Source organism: Macaca nemestrina, chromosome 1 (assembly GCF_043159975.1).
Source record: "Macaca nemestrina isolate mMacNem1 chromosome 1, mMacNem.hap1, whole genome shotgun sequence".
NCBI lineage: Eukaryota > Metazoa > Chordata > Mammalia > Primates > Cercopithecidae > Macaca > Macaca nemestrina.
The window spans coordinates 101,818,319-101,836,923 of NC_092125.1; the positions used below are offsets into that span (position 1 = coordinate 101,818,319).

The 18,605-nt window shown below is 36.6% G+C and overlaps 1 long non-coding RNA gene across 1 annotated transcript in view; it reads left to right on the plus strand.

Annotated features, from left to right (window-relative positions):
- LOC105498098 (uncharacterized) overlaps positions 1 to 9,981 on the plus strand; it is a 30,413-nt gene extending 20,432 nt beyond the window's left edge. The window contains exon 4 of the long non-coding RNA XR_011615828.1: positions 9,926 to 9,981. This is a non-coding gene — a long non-coding RNA (uncharacterized lncRNA). The remainder of the gene's footprint in view (positions 1 to 9,925) is intronic.
- Positions 9,982 to 18,605: the final 8,624 nt, after the last annotated feature.

Below are 18,605 nucleotides of genomic sequence, written 5' to 3' on the forward strand. Positions count from 1 at the left end.
CTTAACCTCTCTGGGCCCAGAGGTTAAGCTCTAGGAAGTGCTTCCATGTAGGCTTCCTTGAGGTAGGAACAGGGATTTTTAATTATATGCAAATTAAGGGGTGGTTTATGCAGAAATTCCTAGGAAGAAGGCAGTAACTTCCAGGTCATCCGGTCATTGCCATGGAAAGCAAAACTCAGGCAAAGATGCCACTGGCTACAGAGTTTCTGGCTGGCGAAGTCACACTCCAAGGATCCTGTAACATGATCTCCCTCCGATATCTGGTCAGGGGTCATGAAGCCCTGGTGCCAACCTGAACTGTCTGGTTTCTTTAAGCAGCTGAGCCTGTAAATGAGGGACTAAAGAGAAACAATAAGAAAAATAATTTTTCCAGCTATTTTGTCAGGGCTGTCCTGGTAATATTTTAATATTTAAAAATGCTTAAAATAGTGTTTGACATATCATAAGCCACTATGTGAATATTTATTAACTTACTAAATAATAGAATAACATACTATGAGAAATAATGTTACTGGCTTTACCCTCAATTTTGAAGTGTTGAGAAGGACCTTGACTGTCCACTGATATCTGTTTTTAGGGAGTTGTTGGATTGGGAATTTGAGGGACTGCACCAAGTATGCTGCTACTCTGATAAGAACCCTAATCTTCGAACACTTTTGAATAATAGGGGGAGACAAAAGGAGCTGAAAGAATGGGACTGCAGTCAAGAGTGTTGTTTGATTGCCAAAATTCATCTCCCTTTCCCCTCTGTAGCATAGACTCAATTCTTTTGGCACATTTGTGCCCCTCCACAATGCCAGGCACACAGAAAAGTAATCCACTCAATCCCTCACCAGGAAGGTAGGTTTGATTTAATATTAGCCAGTCAGTCAGTCAAAGCAGTTCCATTTCTCTTGCTTCAATGCTATTGATCACACAGACCAATCCTGCTACAGTATGTGGGAGGTGAGTACAAAAGGGTATGAATACCAAATGTCAAGAGTTATCAAGGATCATCTTGGAGACTGACTACTCCACCAGCATTTTAAAAAAATTGTTTTTGTCATTAAATATATGTCTCTGCATTCATAGCTTAAAATTTTTGAATTTTACTTAGAAAGACGGATTCCATCTTAGATTATTTAAAAAAATCTGTCATACTTTTTTCTCGTATTTGTATAGTTTCTGTTCGTATGTTAATTTTTCATCCACTTGGAGTTCATTTCTGTTAACTATTGAGTAGGAATCTAGATTTATTTTTGTAAATGACTAGTCATTTGTCCCAAGACCTTTAGAGAGCAGTCAATTTTCTTTCCACCAAGTTGAGTTGCTGCTTTTTAAATTATTAACATATATTACTTCATCATTTGTATGTTAAAATGTGTTTCTGGAATTTCTATTTGGGTTCATTGATGTGTCTACTCATGTTCTAACACCAAAGTTAATTGCCATCATTTTATATTTTGTTGTTTTTACTTTTTATTTAGAAATAATTATAGATTTCTACAAAATTGCAAAGAAAGCACAGGAAGGTCCCATGCATCCTTTGTCCAACTTTCACCAATGTTAACATAATTATAGTACCTATTAATACCAGAAAATTGGCAGTGGTATAAACCACTGGTATTCAGATTTCACCAGTTAAACATGCAACTATTTGTGTGTGTGTGTGTGTGTGTGTGTGTGTGTGTGTGTGTATGTGTGTGTAGGGGTGTGTGTGTAGCTCTATGCAATTGTATCTCCTGTGCAGATTTTTGTAATTACTACCAAGTGTTACTTCATTCTTTTACGGCTAAAAGGAAATACGTGAAATTGGGCAATTTATAAAGGAAAGGCGTTTAATTTGCTCCTGGTTCCATAGGCTGCATAGGAAGCATAATGCTGGCATCTGCTCAGGGAGGCCTCAGGAACTTACAATCATGGCAGAAGGGAAAGGGGAAGCAGGCATGTCTTACATGGCTGGAAGAAGAGGAAGTGGGGGGTGGTGCCACACATTTTTAAACAACCAGATATTGTGAGAGCTCTATCTCAAGACAACACTAGGGGGGTGGTGCTAAACCATTAGAAACCCCCTCCACGAGTGAATCACCTCCCACCAGGCCCCACTTCCAACACTGGGGATTATAATTTAACATGAGGTTTGGATGGGGACACAGATCCAAACCATATCATACCATAATCAAGATACCTCCAGTACTGTCACCACGGGATCCCTGGTACAATTCATTTCTAGCTGCCAACTCTGCATCCATTCCCGTGCCACTGGCAAAAACTAGCTTGTTTTCTATCTGTAGATTTCTGTCATTTCACAAATACTGTATAAATGAAATTGTGTAGTGTGTATCCTTTTGAGATTGGATTTTTTTTATTCAGCATAATTTCTTTGAAGTTCATCAAAGTTTTTGCCTATATGAATTGTCTATTCCTTTTTAATCACAGAATGCAGCACTGTTTAACCATTCACCCATTAAAGGATATTTGCATAGTTTATAGGTTTTGGCTGTTATGAATAAAGCTGCTTTAAACATTTTTGTGTGAGTTTCTGCTTGAAAATAAGTTTTTTCCTCTGTGCAAGAGTCCAAGTGCTGTATTATATGGTAAGCCCATTTTAAATATATATACTTTTTAAAAAACTACCAAACTGTTTCCCACAGTGGATGTACCATTTTACGTTCCCATTTGCAATGAAACTGTAAGTAATACTATTTCTCCACATTTTTACCAGCATTTTATTACCACTATTTTTGTGTTTTTTTTTTAAAAACATAGCCATTTTGATTGGTGTGTGATGATAGCTCACTGTGGTTTTGATATTTCTCTAGTAGCTAACTGTGTTGTGTGCATTTTCATGGGCTTAATTTCTATTTGTATAGCCTCTTCAAAGAAATATCTTTTCATGTTTTTTGCTCGTTTAAAAAATTGTGAGAATTTATGTATTTTAATTAACAAATAAAAATTGTATATATTTATTGCATACAACTTGTTTTGAAATATGCGTACACTGAAGGATGACTAAATCAAGGTAATTAACATATGCATTATCTCACCTGCTTTTTGTGGTGAGAACACTTAAAATCTATTCTCTTAGCAATTTTCAAAAACATAATATGTTGTTACTAACTATAGTCATCATGCTGTGCAATAGAACTCTTGAACTTATTCCTTTATCTAACTGAAGTTTTGTATACCTTTACCAGCATCTCCCCAAGTTTCTCCTCCTCCACACCCAGTCCCTGGTAATCATCATTATGCTCTCCAATTCTACGAGTTTAACTCTTTTAGAGTTCACATATAAGTAGATCATGCAGTATTTGTCTTTCTGTGCCTGGCTTATTTCACTTAATAAATGTCTTCCAGGTTCATCTTGTTGCAAATGATAGTAATTCCTTCTTTCTAAAGGCTGAATGGTATTCCATTGTATATTTATACCACATTTTAAAATCTATTCATCCATTGGTAGACACTTAGGTTAATTTCATATCTTGGATATTATAAATAAGGCTGCAATGAACATGGGAGTGCAGGTAACACCTCAATGTGCCGATTTTATTTTCTTTGGATATATACCCAGTAGTGGAATTGCCGGATAATATGGTAGTTCTATTTTTAATTTTCTGAGGAACTTCCACACTGTTTTCTATAATGGCTGTACTAATTCATTTTCCCACCAACAGTGTAGAGGGCTTCTTTTGTCTCCACGTGCTCACCAACACTTGTTATCTTTCATCTTTTTGATAATAGCCATTCTAACAGGTGCGAAATGATATCTCATTATGGTTTTAATTTGCGTTTTTGTGATGATTAATGATTTTGAGCACTTGTAATATACCTCTTGGCCATTTGTATATCTTCTTTTGAGAAATGTCTATTCAGATTATTTGTTCATTGTTTTAATTGAGTTACTTGTTTTCTTACTATTTCGTTGTTTGAGTTCCTTATATATGTTAGATATTAATCCCTTATCAGATGAATGATTCACAGATATTTTTGTCATACCATATGTTGTTTTTCACTCTGTTGTTTCTTTGGGTGTGCAGAAGTTTTAGTGTGATGTAATCTCATTCATCTACGTTTGCTTTTGTTGCCTGTGCTTGTTGTTTATATCATGTCTTTTGCCCATTTTTAAAATGGATTTTTCATTTTTCTCATATTGAGTTTTGGAGTTTTAAAAATATATTCTAGATGCTTGTATTTTGTTGGATATGTGATTCACAAATATTCTTTCCCAGTCTGGAGCTTGTATTTTTATTCTTTTAACAATATCCTTTGCAAAACAAAAGTTTTAAATTTTTATGAGGTCTAAGTTGTCAATTTTTTCTTTTGTAAATTGTGTTTTTAGTATCAACTTTAAGATTTCTTTCCTAGCTGTAGGTCCTTAACGTTTTACTCTACCTTTTCTTCTAGAAGTTTTATGGTTTTACTTTTATATTTAACTCCATAATTCATTTTGAGTTACTTTTTGTGTAAGTTGTATGACTTAGGTTGAGGGTCATTTTTTTTTTGGCCTATGAATGTCATTTTAAAGACTATTCCTTCTCTTTCAATTTTCTGTTCCTTTATCAAATATTAATTGGACATATTGGTTTGGGTCTATTTCTGGGTTCTGTATTCTGTTCCACCACTTTATGTGTCCATTCCTCTGCAATTTCATGCTGTCTTATTTACTATAGCTATAAAAAAAACCCCTTAACACTGGGAGGAGTGATTCCTTCCACCTTATTCTTCAAAACTGTGTTTGGCTCTTCTAAAGCCTTTCCCTTTTCACACAAATTTTAGAACAATCTTGTCTATGTCTACCAAAAACCCTTTCAGAGATATTGATAGCAATTTTGTTAAACCTATAGATCAATGTCGGAAGAAATGAAATTTTTCTTATGCTGAGTCTTCTAGTCCATAAACATAATAGGTCTTGCCAAGTAGGTAGGTTTTCTTGAATTTATTTCATCAGCATTTTGTATCTTTTAGTGTATATATTATGTATATATTTTGTTAGATTAATACCTATTTTCTTTGAAGCAATTATTAATAGCTTTGTGTTTTAAAATTTGATTTCCACTTGTTTGTTGCCAACATACATAAATGAAACTAATTTTTTTGTGGCTAATCTTGTATTTTTTTGACCTTACTGAATTCATTTAGTAACACCAAGAGGTTTTTTTTTTTTTTTTTTTTGGTAGATTCTTAGAATTTTCTATGTAGTCAATCATGTCATTTGCAAATGACACTGTTTTATTTTTTCCTTCCTAACTTCCACGTCTTTTTGGTTCTTGCCTTATTGCAGTAGTTAAAATTTCCAGTATTATTGAATAAGAATGATTAGGGCAGATAACCTTGTTTTGTTCCCAATCTTAAGGGAGAAACAGTTTTTCACCATTATGTATGATGTTAGTTGAAAGTTTTTATAAACGTCCTTTGTGACATTGAGGCTAGTATGTTGTTTAAGTTTCACTTCTTTGAAGATGTTACTCTTCTGTTATTTATTCTAGTTTTTTTCTGTTCTGATCAGAGAACATATTCTGCATGATTTCAATTATTTAAAATTTGTTAAGGCTTGTTTCATAACTCAAAAATAGTGTATCTTGGTGTATGTTGCATAATTACTTGAAAAGAATGCCTATTCTGCAGTCGTTTAGTGTTGTAAGTGTTGTGTTCTACAAATGTCAGTTAGAGCCTGTTGATTGACAGTGCTTATCAGTTCTTCTGTATGTTATTTTCTGTTTAGCAGTTCTGTCAACTGATGACAGTGGGGCATTGAAGTCTTCAACTTTAATTGTGGGTTAATTCTCATGAGTTTAAATACACTGTTATATATCGCAGGGTTTGTACTCCTAAGTGCTCTTTCAGATTTTCTCTCATCACCATTATAAGTTTGTTTCTTCATATGAAGTTTAGAATGGGGCTTGTCAAGTACAAAATAGCAAAATTATTGTTACGTTTTTGCTGGAATCAGAGTGAATCTGCAGATGTAAATAATTAATACATAATAAATAAAATAAATTACTATATAAATAATATGCATGAAAATAAATGCATATTTAACATACATATAATATTGAGACTAAGAATATAGTTTGCATTATTATTTGAATCTTATTTTGTTCATGAGAGTATAAATTTTTTTTATGTTTATTCTTCAATGTTTTGCTAGCCTTATTCCTGGATATATTATCATTATATTTTTCTATTTTATTTGTAGGATATTTTTTCTATTACAATTTCTTATTAGTGGTTGGTCTTGGACATTGTAAGGCTCTTAATCTATTTTGTCAAATTGCTTAATTAAACAATTTTACAATTACACGTTACCTTACTTTAAGACTCTACTCAGGTAGTTGAACATGGATTGAAAAAGATTTTGTTAGCTTTGTCTTCAACACCTGTATCAGTCAGGGTTCTCTAGAGGGACAGAACTAAGAGGATATACACATCAAGGGGAGTTCATTAAGTAATATTAACTCACATGATCACAAGGTCCTACAATAGGCCATCTGGAAGTTGAGCAGCAAGGAAGCCAGTCTGAGTCCCAAAGCTGAAGAACTTGGAGTCTGATGTTCGAGGACAGGAAGCATCCTGCATGGGAGAAAGTTGTAGGCTGGGATGCTAAGCCAGCCTAGCCTTTTCACATTTTATTTTTTCTGCCTGCTTTATATCCTGGCTGCACTGGTAGCTGGTTATAAGGTGCCTACCCAGATTAAGGGTGGGTCTGGCTTTCCCAGCCCACTGACTGAAATTTAATCTACTTTGGCAACACTCTCACAGACACACCCAGGATCAGTACTTTGCATCCTTCAATCCAATCAAGTTGACACTCAGAATTCAACTCCTTAACAACTTGAACCCATACACATCTCCTCAGATCATACATAATCTTCAAATAAAGAAAATAATAAAGTCATAATTACACGTAATATAATACAGCTCTCCTTCATACAACTGGAAATGCACCAATCCCTAAATGCTATTACATAAAGTTAACAATATTTAAATACTGATATGAAGTCAATAAATATCTCACATGATAAAGGAAAGAGGAAATAAAATCAAGATATTTTCTTAGTACAAATGTATACATGCATAAACATGCTTTTAACAAAAGAGGGAGGAAATACTCATGATAATTACAGTGCTCATTTCTGCAGCTGGTCATGTGGTCATAGCTGGTATTGATGACTACCTTCCTCTGCCACCCTTTCTGTATTTCCTTTGCCTTCAGCATGCACCTCAGCAGGTTGTGTGTTTTTTTTTTTTTTCCTGGTGGAGTGACCCAAATCTTCATTCCTGAAGGGTCTGGGCCATTTGTATTCCTGCCTGGATTGGGCTGTTGTAGTTTCCCATTGGCCTTAATCACAGGGCATGGGAATACTAACAGGTGCCCTGATGGATCTCCTGTATTCCATGCATACTCTTTCTTACCTTCCTTGGGGAGTAGTAAACTGATTTCATTTTGATAGTCTGGGTCTATAACCCCCACCAACACTGTAACTCCTTTCTTAGCCTGTTGACTTAAAGGTAGGAGAAGCCCCAAATGTCCAGGTGGCAATCTCAGCTTCCAGTTTAATGGAATCATTGTTGTGTCTCCTGGTGCCAGTGTTCCTCCCTCTGGAACTAAGACCTCTAGACCAGCAGAACGTAATGTCACAGGAACAGGAAGCAAAAATTTTGCTAGTGGATCACTAGGGGTGATGATGAGTGGTGCCACTTTCACTTTCACCCCTTGATTTCTGGACCCATGAATCCTGGCTATGAGAGAAACCGTACCATATACTGGATGCTGATTCAGAGCATACAAGGCCTTCTGGAGAAATTTTCCCCAGCTCTGCAAAGCATTGTCACCTAATTGGCGTTGTAATTGTGATTTCAAAAGGCCATTTCACCATTCTATCAAGCCAGCTGCTCCAGAATGCTGGGGAACATGGTAAGACCAGTGAATTTCATGAACATGAGCCCACTGCCACACTTTTTTAGCCATAAAGTGAGTGGCTCTGTCAGAGGCAATGCTGTGTGAAATACCATGATGGTGCATAAGGCATTCTATGAGTTCATGAATGGTTGTCTTGGCAGATGTATTGCATGCAGGATAGGCAAACCCAAATCCGGAGTGTCTATTCCAGTGAAGACAAACCTCTGCTTTTTCCATGATGGAAGAGGTCCAATATAATTGACCTGACACCGAGTAGCTAACTGATCACCCCAAGGAATGGTGCCGTATTGAGGGCTCATTGTTGATCTCTGTTGCTGGTGAATTGACCACTCAGCAGTGGCCACAGCCAGGTCAGCTTTAGTGAATGGAAGTCTAGGTTGCTGAGCCCATGTGTCACATCCATCCTTTTCACCACAGCCACTTTGTTAATGCGCCCATTGGGCAATGACAGGGATGTCTGGGGAAAGAGGTTGAGTGATGTCCACAGAATGGATCATCCTATCCACTTGATTACTAAAATCCTCCTTTGCTGAGGTTACCCGTTGGTGAGCACTCACATGGGATACAAATGTCTTCACAGTTTTTGACCACTCAGAGAGGTTCATCCACACACCTCTTCCCCAAATTTCTTTGTCACCAGTTTTCCAATAATGCTTCTTCCAAGTCCCTGACCATCCAGTCAAACCATTGGCTACAGCACATGGATCAGTATATAATTGCACATCTGGTCATTTCTCCTTCCATGCCAAGTGCACAGTCAGGTGCACTGCTCAAAGTTCTGCCCACTGGGAAGATTTCTCTTTACTGCTGTCCTTCAGGGATGTCCTAGAAAGGGGCTGTAGTGCTGCGTTGTCCACATTTGGGTGGTGCCTGCATATCATGCAGAACCATCTGTGAACCAGGCCCTAGTCTTGTCTTTCTCTGTCTACTGATCATAGAGAATGCTCCATAAGGCTATTGGTGCAGATGGGGGGAGAGAATGCAGAGTGGCAGGAGTGTAGACCATGGGCATTTGAGCCACTTCTTCATGTAACTTACTTGTACTTTCAGGACCCACTCAAGCCCAATCATATACATACCACTTTCAGGCCTCCGCTATTTCACCTATGGGGTGAAATACCCCTGACTGAAATGTTAATCTACTTTGGCAACACCCTTGAAGACACACCTAGGATTAATACTTTGCATCCTTCATTCCAATCAAGTTGACACTCAGTATTAACCATCACAACACTCCATCTCAATGATTTTCCGTCTCATATTAGAGTAAAAGCCTAAATTGTTTCACAGTAGTCTCCCAGGTCCTACTTACATTATTTGGCTACCCAGGCTACTTTTTGGACCTCATTCCTTACTGCTTTTTTTTCTGCTTTCAGCTATAGCCACAGTAGCCTTCCTGGTATTCCTTGAAAACGCTTAGTGCACTTTTGCATCAGGGCCTTTGCATTAGCTATTCTCTTTGTCTGAAATAAGTTCCCTCCAGAGAACGATATGGCTCATCCCTTTATTTCTTCACATTTCTACTCAACTCTTACCTTATTAGTAAGGTCTTGCCTGATGAACTCATATAGGAAGTAATCCTCTCCTCCACCTACTTTATTTCTTAAAATAGCATTTATCAATATATGAAACACTATATATTTTATTTATCTTTTCTTTCCCCTTTAGAATTTAAGCTACACAAGTGCAAAGACTTGCTCTTTTTCTTACTATTATGTCACCCATGCTTCATGTTGCCTGGTACATGTAAGCAGTAACTATGAGTGCAAATAATGAATACTATCAGGGCATGAGAGTGCCATCTTACTGTACTCTCACTTCAGTCACTTGCAAAGGGATCACACTTCAGCTTATATCAGGCTCCATGTTACTTTAGATCTACTGAGAAAGGGCTGTGTGTCTAGAAAGGAGAGAAGACAGTACAAATGAATTACTAGCAAAGAATAGCATGTGCAGAGGAGACCAGACTAGATTTGCAGATATCAGTTGGCTCTGTTGAAATCATTTCCTTTTCTCTACCCCTAGGAAATAAATGTGTGGATGCAGAACCAGTGAACAACTTCTGTGTTTCTGAATAAAACTGCTGTGGCTTCCCAGAAGAAGGAAGGAGATTTCTGAGTTGCAAGAGGCCATCTATGAAGGCAGAAGCCCAGGGGCCCTACAGTTCCTTTACTTCTTCCCTTTTCACTGGTAAAGAAACTATTCATGATGATCTTAGAACCAGGGTCATTGTTGGTTGAGATTGATAAATTTATTTTTAGACTGCCATCCTGGGATGGAAACCATGCCTTAGGGGAGGCATTAGTAATCAGGTGGATGGTGTTTCCAGGATGAGGTATCATTTCTTAAAGAGATACTTCTTGGGCAATTATTACAGCTTTCCCTTCATAGAAAAACACTGATTAAATGCTTGATGCTATATATAGTGTCTCTGTGTTTATAAATCCCTAACTTAAAAGTCTAAGCTACCTGTGTGTCCTACATTCAACCCCAAATCAAAATGCCCAAAATTTACCATCAAAGATGGTTGCAAAAGAATGTTCATTGTTGGGATATTAATTATACTGAAAACAATAACACTGTCAATGTTAGGGAGTTGGTTCGATTAATTATTGTATGTTTACAAAATGGAATAGTATGTAGTTATATATGAAGTAAATAAATATTTTTTGATGTAGAGAGATATACATGATAGATAGCTAAGTAAACAAAATGAGGTTATACAGTAGCATTACAGTATGATCCACTTACATGTCTATGAAGAAATTACTGTTCAAAAACGAATATCAGAAACAAAATTTATTGTAGGAAGAGAATTGCTCTTTTATTAGAGAAAAATACTTTAGTTTGTCCTATGTTAAAGAAGGTATCACCTTCCCTACCCCATGCTACCACTATATCTAGGTAGTAGCTGGTAAGATGAAGAATGGCTAAAGTTCTTCCTAGTAATAAAATAAATGAAGTCGGAAACAACATGGGAAAATAATTTTCAAAAATATTACAAGTCACTTTTTTATTGCTGTGTCTGTCAGGCTTGAACTTCCTTATATGGTGTCTGCCTGTTGGAATCATTCTCATGACATCACAGCATCCACCCAGTACTTCACAGGTACAAAGAACATTCACACCATTTGAAGTGTTGATTCTCAAAACTTCCAATAAGATGGGTGGAAGAAAACACTCTTATTGTTATCATTTGGTAAATGAAAACATCAAATCAGAGAGTTACAATGACATACTCCAAATCTCAGAGATAATAGCTTCTGAAGATTATTTGTGTATGTCTTAGATTTAACAACTCAGTTGTATTGGTGCCAGGGCTGATCCGACATGAATGAATTAGTTTTCATTATCCAGACTCACAGAAGACTCATTTATAAACCTAAAGATCAATTTTCAAAAGTTTTATGTATTGGATATATCTTTCAAGATTCAGAACACTTGGTTGACCTATGCACAATAACAGTTTTTTAGTACCAAGATAATTGACAAATAGAATTAGTTCATTTATTTACTCATTCAAAAATGTGTTTATCAACTACCTACTTTATGCTGAATTCTATTATAGAGGCTGACTCTTGAGTGATGTACAAAAATATATAATCTTTATTTCCATGGAGCTTATGATTTAATACAGGAAGACAGATATTAAAAATTGTGTTAAGTGCCTCAAATAAAATTTATAGGGTGTATAAGCAAATAAAATAGGGTAAATACTTATACTGGACTTGTAGTGGTTAGAATTCTTTATTGCAAGTGACAGAAACTCAAATTAGCTTAAGTTAAAAAAAGAGAAAATGTAAGAGAGAATGTAATGACTCTTTTGGTCTCAGTTTTCTAGAAATCAGAGTCTGAGACAGGGATTAAATTGTTGACACTTTATTTGGAATGCAAATACTCAAGTCAACACAGGCAAAAAAGAGGGGAAGTGAGAAAAGTGGAGATGTGGAGCATTGTCATGCTGGTCTTGATCATATCAAGTCATGAAGAAACACAGCAAGGGCACAAAAACAGGTGCACCACTTATCTGGAAAGTCTTCTCTGTAGAGGTTGCAATGAAGTCATGCCACAGAGCATTCCATGAGAATGAGGAAGAACAGAGAATCTGTCTCCTCCCCCAACAGCCTGTGTTGTGGTGTTTAATCCAAACACTAGAATGTTTAATGAACATAGAATCAGAGTAAAGGGCTTATAATAAGTCACTGGGGCTGTGGTAGCTCTTTGTCCCTTCTCCCCTATACAGGCATTCTTAACTCTCGTTACGCTGTGGCACACTGAACCATGTGAGATATTGATTCCCTGGGCCTTCAGTTCATTGAGATGTTGCCTGAGACTGCTGAAATCCCTGGACCATTAATCTTATACTACAGAATCCTCCCTTGGGCCTTTGGATGCCCCCCACTTTATACCAGATTGCCCAAAAATTATTATTGTGATACGAAAAACTTTGGGAAGCACTGACTGGAAGTACATACTTTTGGTACTTTGTCCTTTGTGAGCTAAGAGGGGTGTTTCTCCTCCACAGATTGTGTTGGAGACACATGGACACATGTTTGACTTCTGATTCTAGTGCAGGCAGATTCTCTAAGGCTGAAGCAGGGTGGAGTTAAGTGACCTGAGGGTGTGTATCAATGCTGGTCATCAGAATCTGGAGGCAGCAGATTTTTAAAAATGTGTTGGAATGTGTTGGTCTTCTTGGAAGCTCAGGGAGACTAATTTGCTCTCTTCTTTTTTTTCATCTTCTACCTGCTATATTCCTTTGCCCATCCCTGCCACATCCAATTAATTGAGAAAAACTTCTCTAGTTATAGTGAGCTTTGGTGCCTGATTGGAGCAGATGATATCCATCAAAAGTTTTAGAGAGAAATGATGGCTAAGCATCATTAATGATTAATCTTACTTTTAAAGTTCTCCTTTTATATCATAGTTTCCAAGGTGATAGCTCACTGATTGCCACCTTATTACTTTCTACTCCTTGTTGGGAATTGGGAGCTACCAAGACTTATCAAAACAAATCTATAAATAATTCTTTTGGATGGGTTACTCCTGTCGGGAAGAACTAGGCCATGGCATATTCCCTCTATCATTTGTTGAATCAGTTTTGCGGTACTTTATTTTTCTTTAAATCCTGTGGCTGCATCCTATGTGTACAGCTTCCAAAATGATTTTGGCTATAAATCAGATGTAATGTTTATGATACCCTCTGTTACCTCATGTCACAGTGCACTGTTTCAAACATCTTGGTAGATTTTGACATTTATTTTCCTCTTAGGGGTATATTTCTAAAATGGGATTACTGAGTCAGAAAGAATTTGAACAGATCTTATCATATATTGTGAAATTATTTTTCTAAAAAAAACTATCATTTTTCAATGTCATGAGCAATATACTTATTTCCAAATAACCTACTACAATTGCATTTTATCCTTTATGCTTACTTTTGTTAATTTAACTACATTGTGCCCAGAAAAATATATAAATATAAATATACAGCCTTTTCTCCTGTTTCTCTTTATAAATATATGTCTTCGCTTGCTCTGTTCAGTGTCTGGACATGATTGAGATAATAGGAAGAAAACTAGAAGCTGAGAATGAAGTGATTCATTTCCATAAGAAAGGACACAGAAGTAGCTACAAAAGAAAAATATTTTAAGCAAAAGAGAGAAGGAGGTTAGAAGTAGGAGAGGAGGTAATGCAATAAGAAAGCTAGAATATTGAAAGAGATTTTAAAAATGTGTTGGAAGTAATAGGTGCTGTGCTGAATGCATTTTTGGGAGAAAAGGTGTAAAAAAAAGATACTGAGGAAATTTGGTTTTGTGTTGTCTGATAAGATTTCTTCTTTTCTAATACAGTTAGGAAGGAGGTAACTTTCACTAGGACTACCACACTCTGGCTTATGGCATAAATAAGTAGGAATATATCCCCATGATATTATGTTCCTGAAAATACTCCCCCTACCCCGCACAAAGTTAGAGATACTGTGAAGAAAACTGTGACATCTTAATAATGCCCATTGAGGAAATAACGCAGTTTTGACCTGGGTATTTCGGACGGAGAACCAGACTTAGAGCATTAGTTGAGTTCATTGATACGGGGAAAAAAAATAACTCCCCCTACAGGTCTTTCCTTTCCCCTTTCCTTTCCTTTCCTTTCCTCTCCTCTCCTCTCCTCTCCTCTCCTCTCCTCTCCTCTCCTCTCCTCTCCTCTCCTCTCCTTTCCTTTCCTCTCCTTTCCTCTCCTTTCCTTTCCTTCTTTCTCTCTTTCCTTTTCTTTCTTTCTCTTTCTTTCTTTCTTTCTTTCTTTCTTTCTTTCTTTCTTTCTTTCTTTCTTTCTTTCTTTCTTTCTTTCTTTCTTTCTTTCTTTCTTTCCTTCTTTCCTTCTTTCCTTCTTTTTCTTTCCTTTCTTTCTTTTTATCTTTTAAAAAAAAACCAAACAAACCACAACCTCCATGAATATCCAATTTCCCAATAAATTAGAGTCTTTCCTAGGAGAAAAGCTCTGGGTAGCCCCCTGCCCTATACTAGCACCAAAGACAGGGCCTTGTAGGGACTGAATGACTGTTGTGAGGCATGCCATTAAATAAATTTTGAAACCACAATTAGAGGTCATGTGCTACCATAAGTGAGAAAAACTCATGGGGGTTCTAGCAGTGATGGTAGAGGAAGACACAAAGTTGTGAGCACACTCCTGAAGATTACAGGTTGATCAACGTGGGAGGTCCGTTATTGGAGATTAAATGAGATCCTGAAAGGTCCAGTTGATGCCTACACCGTTCCCCATGGATGGCACAGACTTGATCACAAATCCAGGATTTCACAGGGTTTGAGAAGGCAAGGATACCCTAGGCACCGATCTTAGTTATGGAGAAGAGTGACATCTGGTGGCGCTCATTAAGAAAAAAGCTCTGTGAACATGCCTCACTTATCAAGAGGCATGATATAGGCGGATGTTCCTATGATAGCAGCCAGATCTGCTGATGTATTTTCCATCAGGACTGTTACAAATTTCCAAAATATAAAGTTCTAAAAAGAATTCTGGCAAACATATGTAGGCTGAGCCAGGTAAAATCACTCCAAAGGGCTGCAGGGAGGAGCCATGCAAACCAGTAAGAACAAAATAATATCAAGGATGAGCATAAACTTTGAAGTTGCAGGGGTCCTAAGTGACCCAATTAAATTTCAAAAACCTCTTTGAAAAGATTACAATAATTTCCCTGGATAAAAAGTTGACAGGGACAAAAGCAAAAGTGTTTTATATTCTGTATTTCCTCTATCCTTGTCTTTTGTGGAAAATTCTTTGTTTGTACTGCTCAGTTGGACTGATTCACATAACCAAAGGAGAGTGTCAGTGTGAAGTTTGGAGTGTATTTGAGGGTGGCTTGGAGGCACATACAAGGCTTTTCAGATGCTTACAGTTTAAAGTAATACTTCCAAATATGAGTTTACAAGAATGAAAATTTAGCAAGTATTTTGAAAAGGAAATTTTTAAATATCTTAGTTAAATTTCCTAGACACTTTCAACTGCATTTTTATTTTATTTTTTTATTATTATACTTTAAGTTCTAGGGTACATGTGCACCATGTGCAGGTTTGTTACATAAGTATACATGTGCCATGTTGGTTTGCTGCACCTATCAACTCGTCATTTCATTAGGTATTTCTCCTAATGCTATCCCTCCCCCAGCCCCTCACCCCCTGACAGGCCCCGATGTGTGATGTCCCCCTCCCTGTATTCATGTGTTCTCATTGTTCAACTCCCACTTATGAGTGAGAATATGTGGTGTTTGGTGTTCTGTCCTTGTGACAGTTTGCTTAGAATGATGGTTTCCAGCTTCATCCATGTCCCTGAAAAGGCCATGAACTCATCCTTTTAATGGCTGCATAGTATTCCATGGTATATATGTGCCACATTTTCTTTTTCCAGTCTATTATCAATGGACATTTGGGTTAGTTCCAAGTCTTTGCTATTGTGAATAGTGCCACAATAAACTGTGTTTTTAAATCTAATGCACTGTCTTTGATTTCGTTTTCCAGTAAATTGTCTAACAAATCTTCTCATGTACTCAAGCAATCACAAATGAAATAACTTGCACTTATAAATATGGTGACTATTAAGTTCTCCTCAATTATGTTTACAAACTGAATAAAATTCTCTTATAAATTTTAACTTCAAACCACAGTTCTATGGGACAAATTTTTTCTCAACCATCCAGTGGTTTGGTTTATTTAATTGGTCACTTAAGAGGCCAGGTCATGAAAATAGACAGGTGTGCTGTGATTCCTCTAAATCAGTGGTTAGGAGATAGAGCATCATCAAGATGGGCTGGTATAATTACATGCTGCTACAATAATGCTTGCCTGTGTTTTTAACCAAAGAAGTTTCCTATCAGAGGTTTGGAGTTCTGACAGTCTTAGTTATGATACTTGTTTCTCTTGAGGGTCCTTTGCTCTTCAATATTTAATGCATTTGGCAAGTTGTTTGCTGTGCATACCACTGGGCATTTTTATAAACACAGAGATAAGATTTTTGCACTTATTGAATTTGGTTATTCTATTCTTTGTTATACTAAACAGAAAAATGAGAGCTGTATAAATTATTAAATGAAGAGGAAAAAGAGAACCAAAAGGAAGATAAACATAAAAAATAAGAATCATAAATTTAAGATGATCAGATTGAAGCCATGGAGTATTATGAAAACATACTATCTTCAAGAAAATATGCTGATAATTTGGAGTATTTAGGACTGTTTCACTAGGATACAATGAAAATTCCTTCTTAATTAGAAAACATGTGCAAAACATATTAGAGCTCAAATAAATGTTGATTGTTTTTCCTCTCAATTTCCCCCAACGATTCTAAATAACTTACTTGTTACACATTTTAAAAATTGGAATCTCATGGTTAATTTATTAGATACTATAATATTGCACATTATCTTAATTTATATATTCAAAACACCAAATATACAAAGGTCACTTTTCAATAAGTAGAAAAATATTAATATGTGTTTACTTCATCATCTCAATTCTTATTTTCACCTTCATTGAAATAAGCCCCTTAATCATTAAAAAAACAATTTTAGCATCTCGATGTAATTTTGAGTTACTAAATATTAGGAATTTGCTTAATTGCTAGTTACAAAAACCTGAAATGATGATGGCTTAAATGTTAGGAACTTGTTTTTCTTTCACCTAAAAGATATCTATTCATGCAAAGATTGAATCATTTCAAAGAGATTCACAAAAGCTTTCCCAGAAGTACCACCCAACAACTTCAACCTACATATCCTTGTGCATAATGCAGTCATGTGGCTACCCCTATCTGCAAAGAGGTGGATGGGAAATCTGGATGTTCATCTGGTCGCATGGCTGTCCTCTGCATTTACCAAATAAGAAGGGGGGATTGAATAATTGATGTGCAACTGGAAGTCTCTATCATAACCAGCCAGGCACCTTGACTTTACAGTGTCAGTGCACTGATGCTGCATAGAGAACCGAACTTTGGGTTGAGGCATGAGATCTAGAGCAAGACTTCTGGGATTGTTTTTTACAAAACTGTGAAAAAATAAGTTGAGGTTTGTTTTATAGTTTCTGTGCCAATAGAGACTTCAAATCCATGTCCTATAAATGAAATGGACTTGCAGCTCAGTGTCCTTGGATTTGAAGGGCATCTTAACAACATTTCGAGTCTGATTTGAGGCTATGAGCACCCCTCACCAATCTCCCACTAGGCCTCCACCACTAGACTGGGTTCTAATAATTATTTGCTTTTCAAATTCTCCTTATATTTTAGCTGGCAGGAGCACAACTCTAATAGATATTTACTTAGCATATTATTGAATGCAGTATATTTTACATGTCAGCTCCTGGATTTGAAGTAGCAGCTTTTAGGGTCTTTCTAATGAAGAGAGGGAACTTGAAGGATCACAAAGACAAAATATAAAAGAAAGCTCTGGCAAGTGAGAGGAGGGGCAAGAGAGTAAGGAAATTGGGATAAGAGGTCTAAAGTGAGACAAGGAAGCTGAAAACTTAGGAAAAATAAGAGATTTAGGGTGAGCTGGTGCAATGATGACAACGTTTGACAAGAGATATTTCTAAAGGACAATATAAAAAAGTTTTTTAATGTACCGTGTATTATAATATCCATCATGTCACTCCCTGAACTTTCTGTCTCCTCAAGAGATAGTCTATAAAAGTCTGTGTTACTGTTCAAAACTTTTGGAGGTTGAATTTTGGTATTTTTGAAAGTGCTACCTTGTCAAAATGGATGTTGATGAGAAAGCAGAACCTTATTTATTGGTATCCAGGAGTGTCATGACATGTGATACCCAATCTCTGTTTTAAGAAATTCAAAGAAGTGTGGGTGTCAGATTCCACTCAACCTTCAGATAAGTTGTGGGAAATCCAAATTCATACTTGCTTTATATACAGAGCTCTGGACAACAAGAAATCCTCTATTCTGCCAGGACTTAGAAACAGGTTAGAGATTGCTATGTGGGGGAACCAAGGAACAAAGAGTCTATCAATCAGCAGACATTTACTGAATCTGTATTATGTTCTAGGTATTATGCTACAAACTGGGAGAACAATGGTGTACAACGTAGGTGGCATCTCTGTCCCTAAGGAATTTATATTTAGTGAGCCTGAAGGAGCCCCACAAAATCTCCTCTGGGGGCCATATTTGGGGCAAGGAAGCAAATTGCATG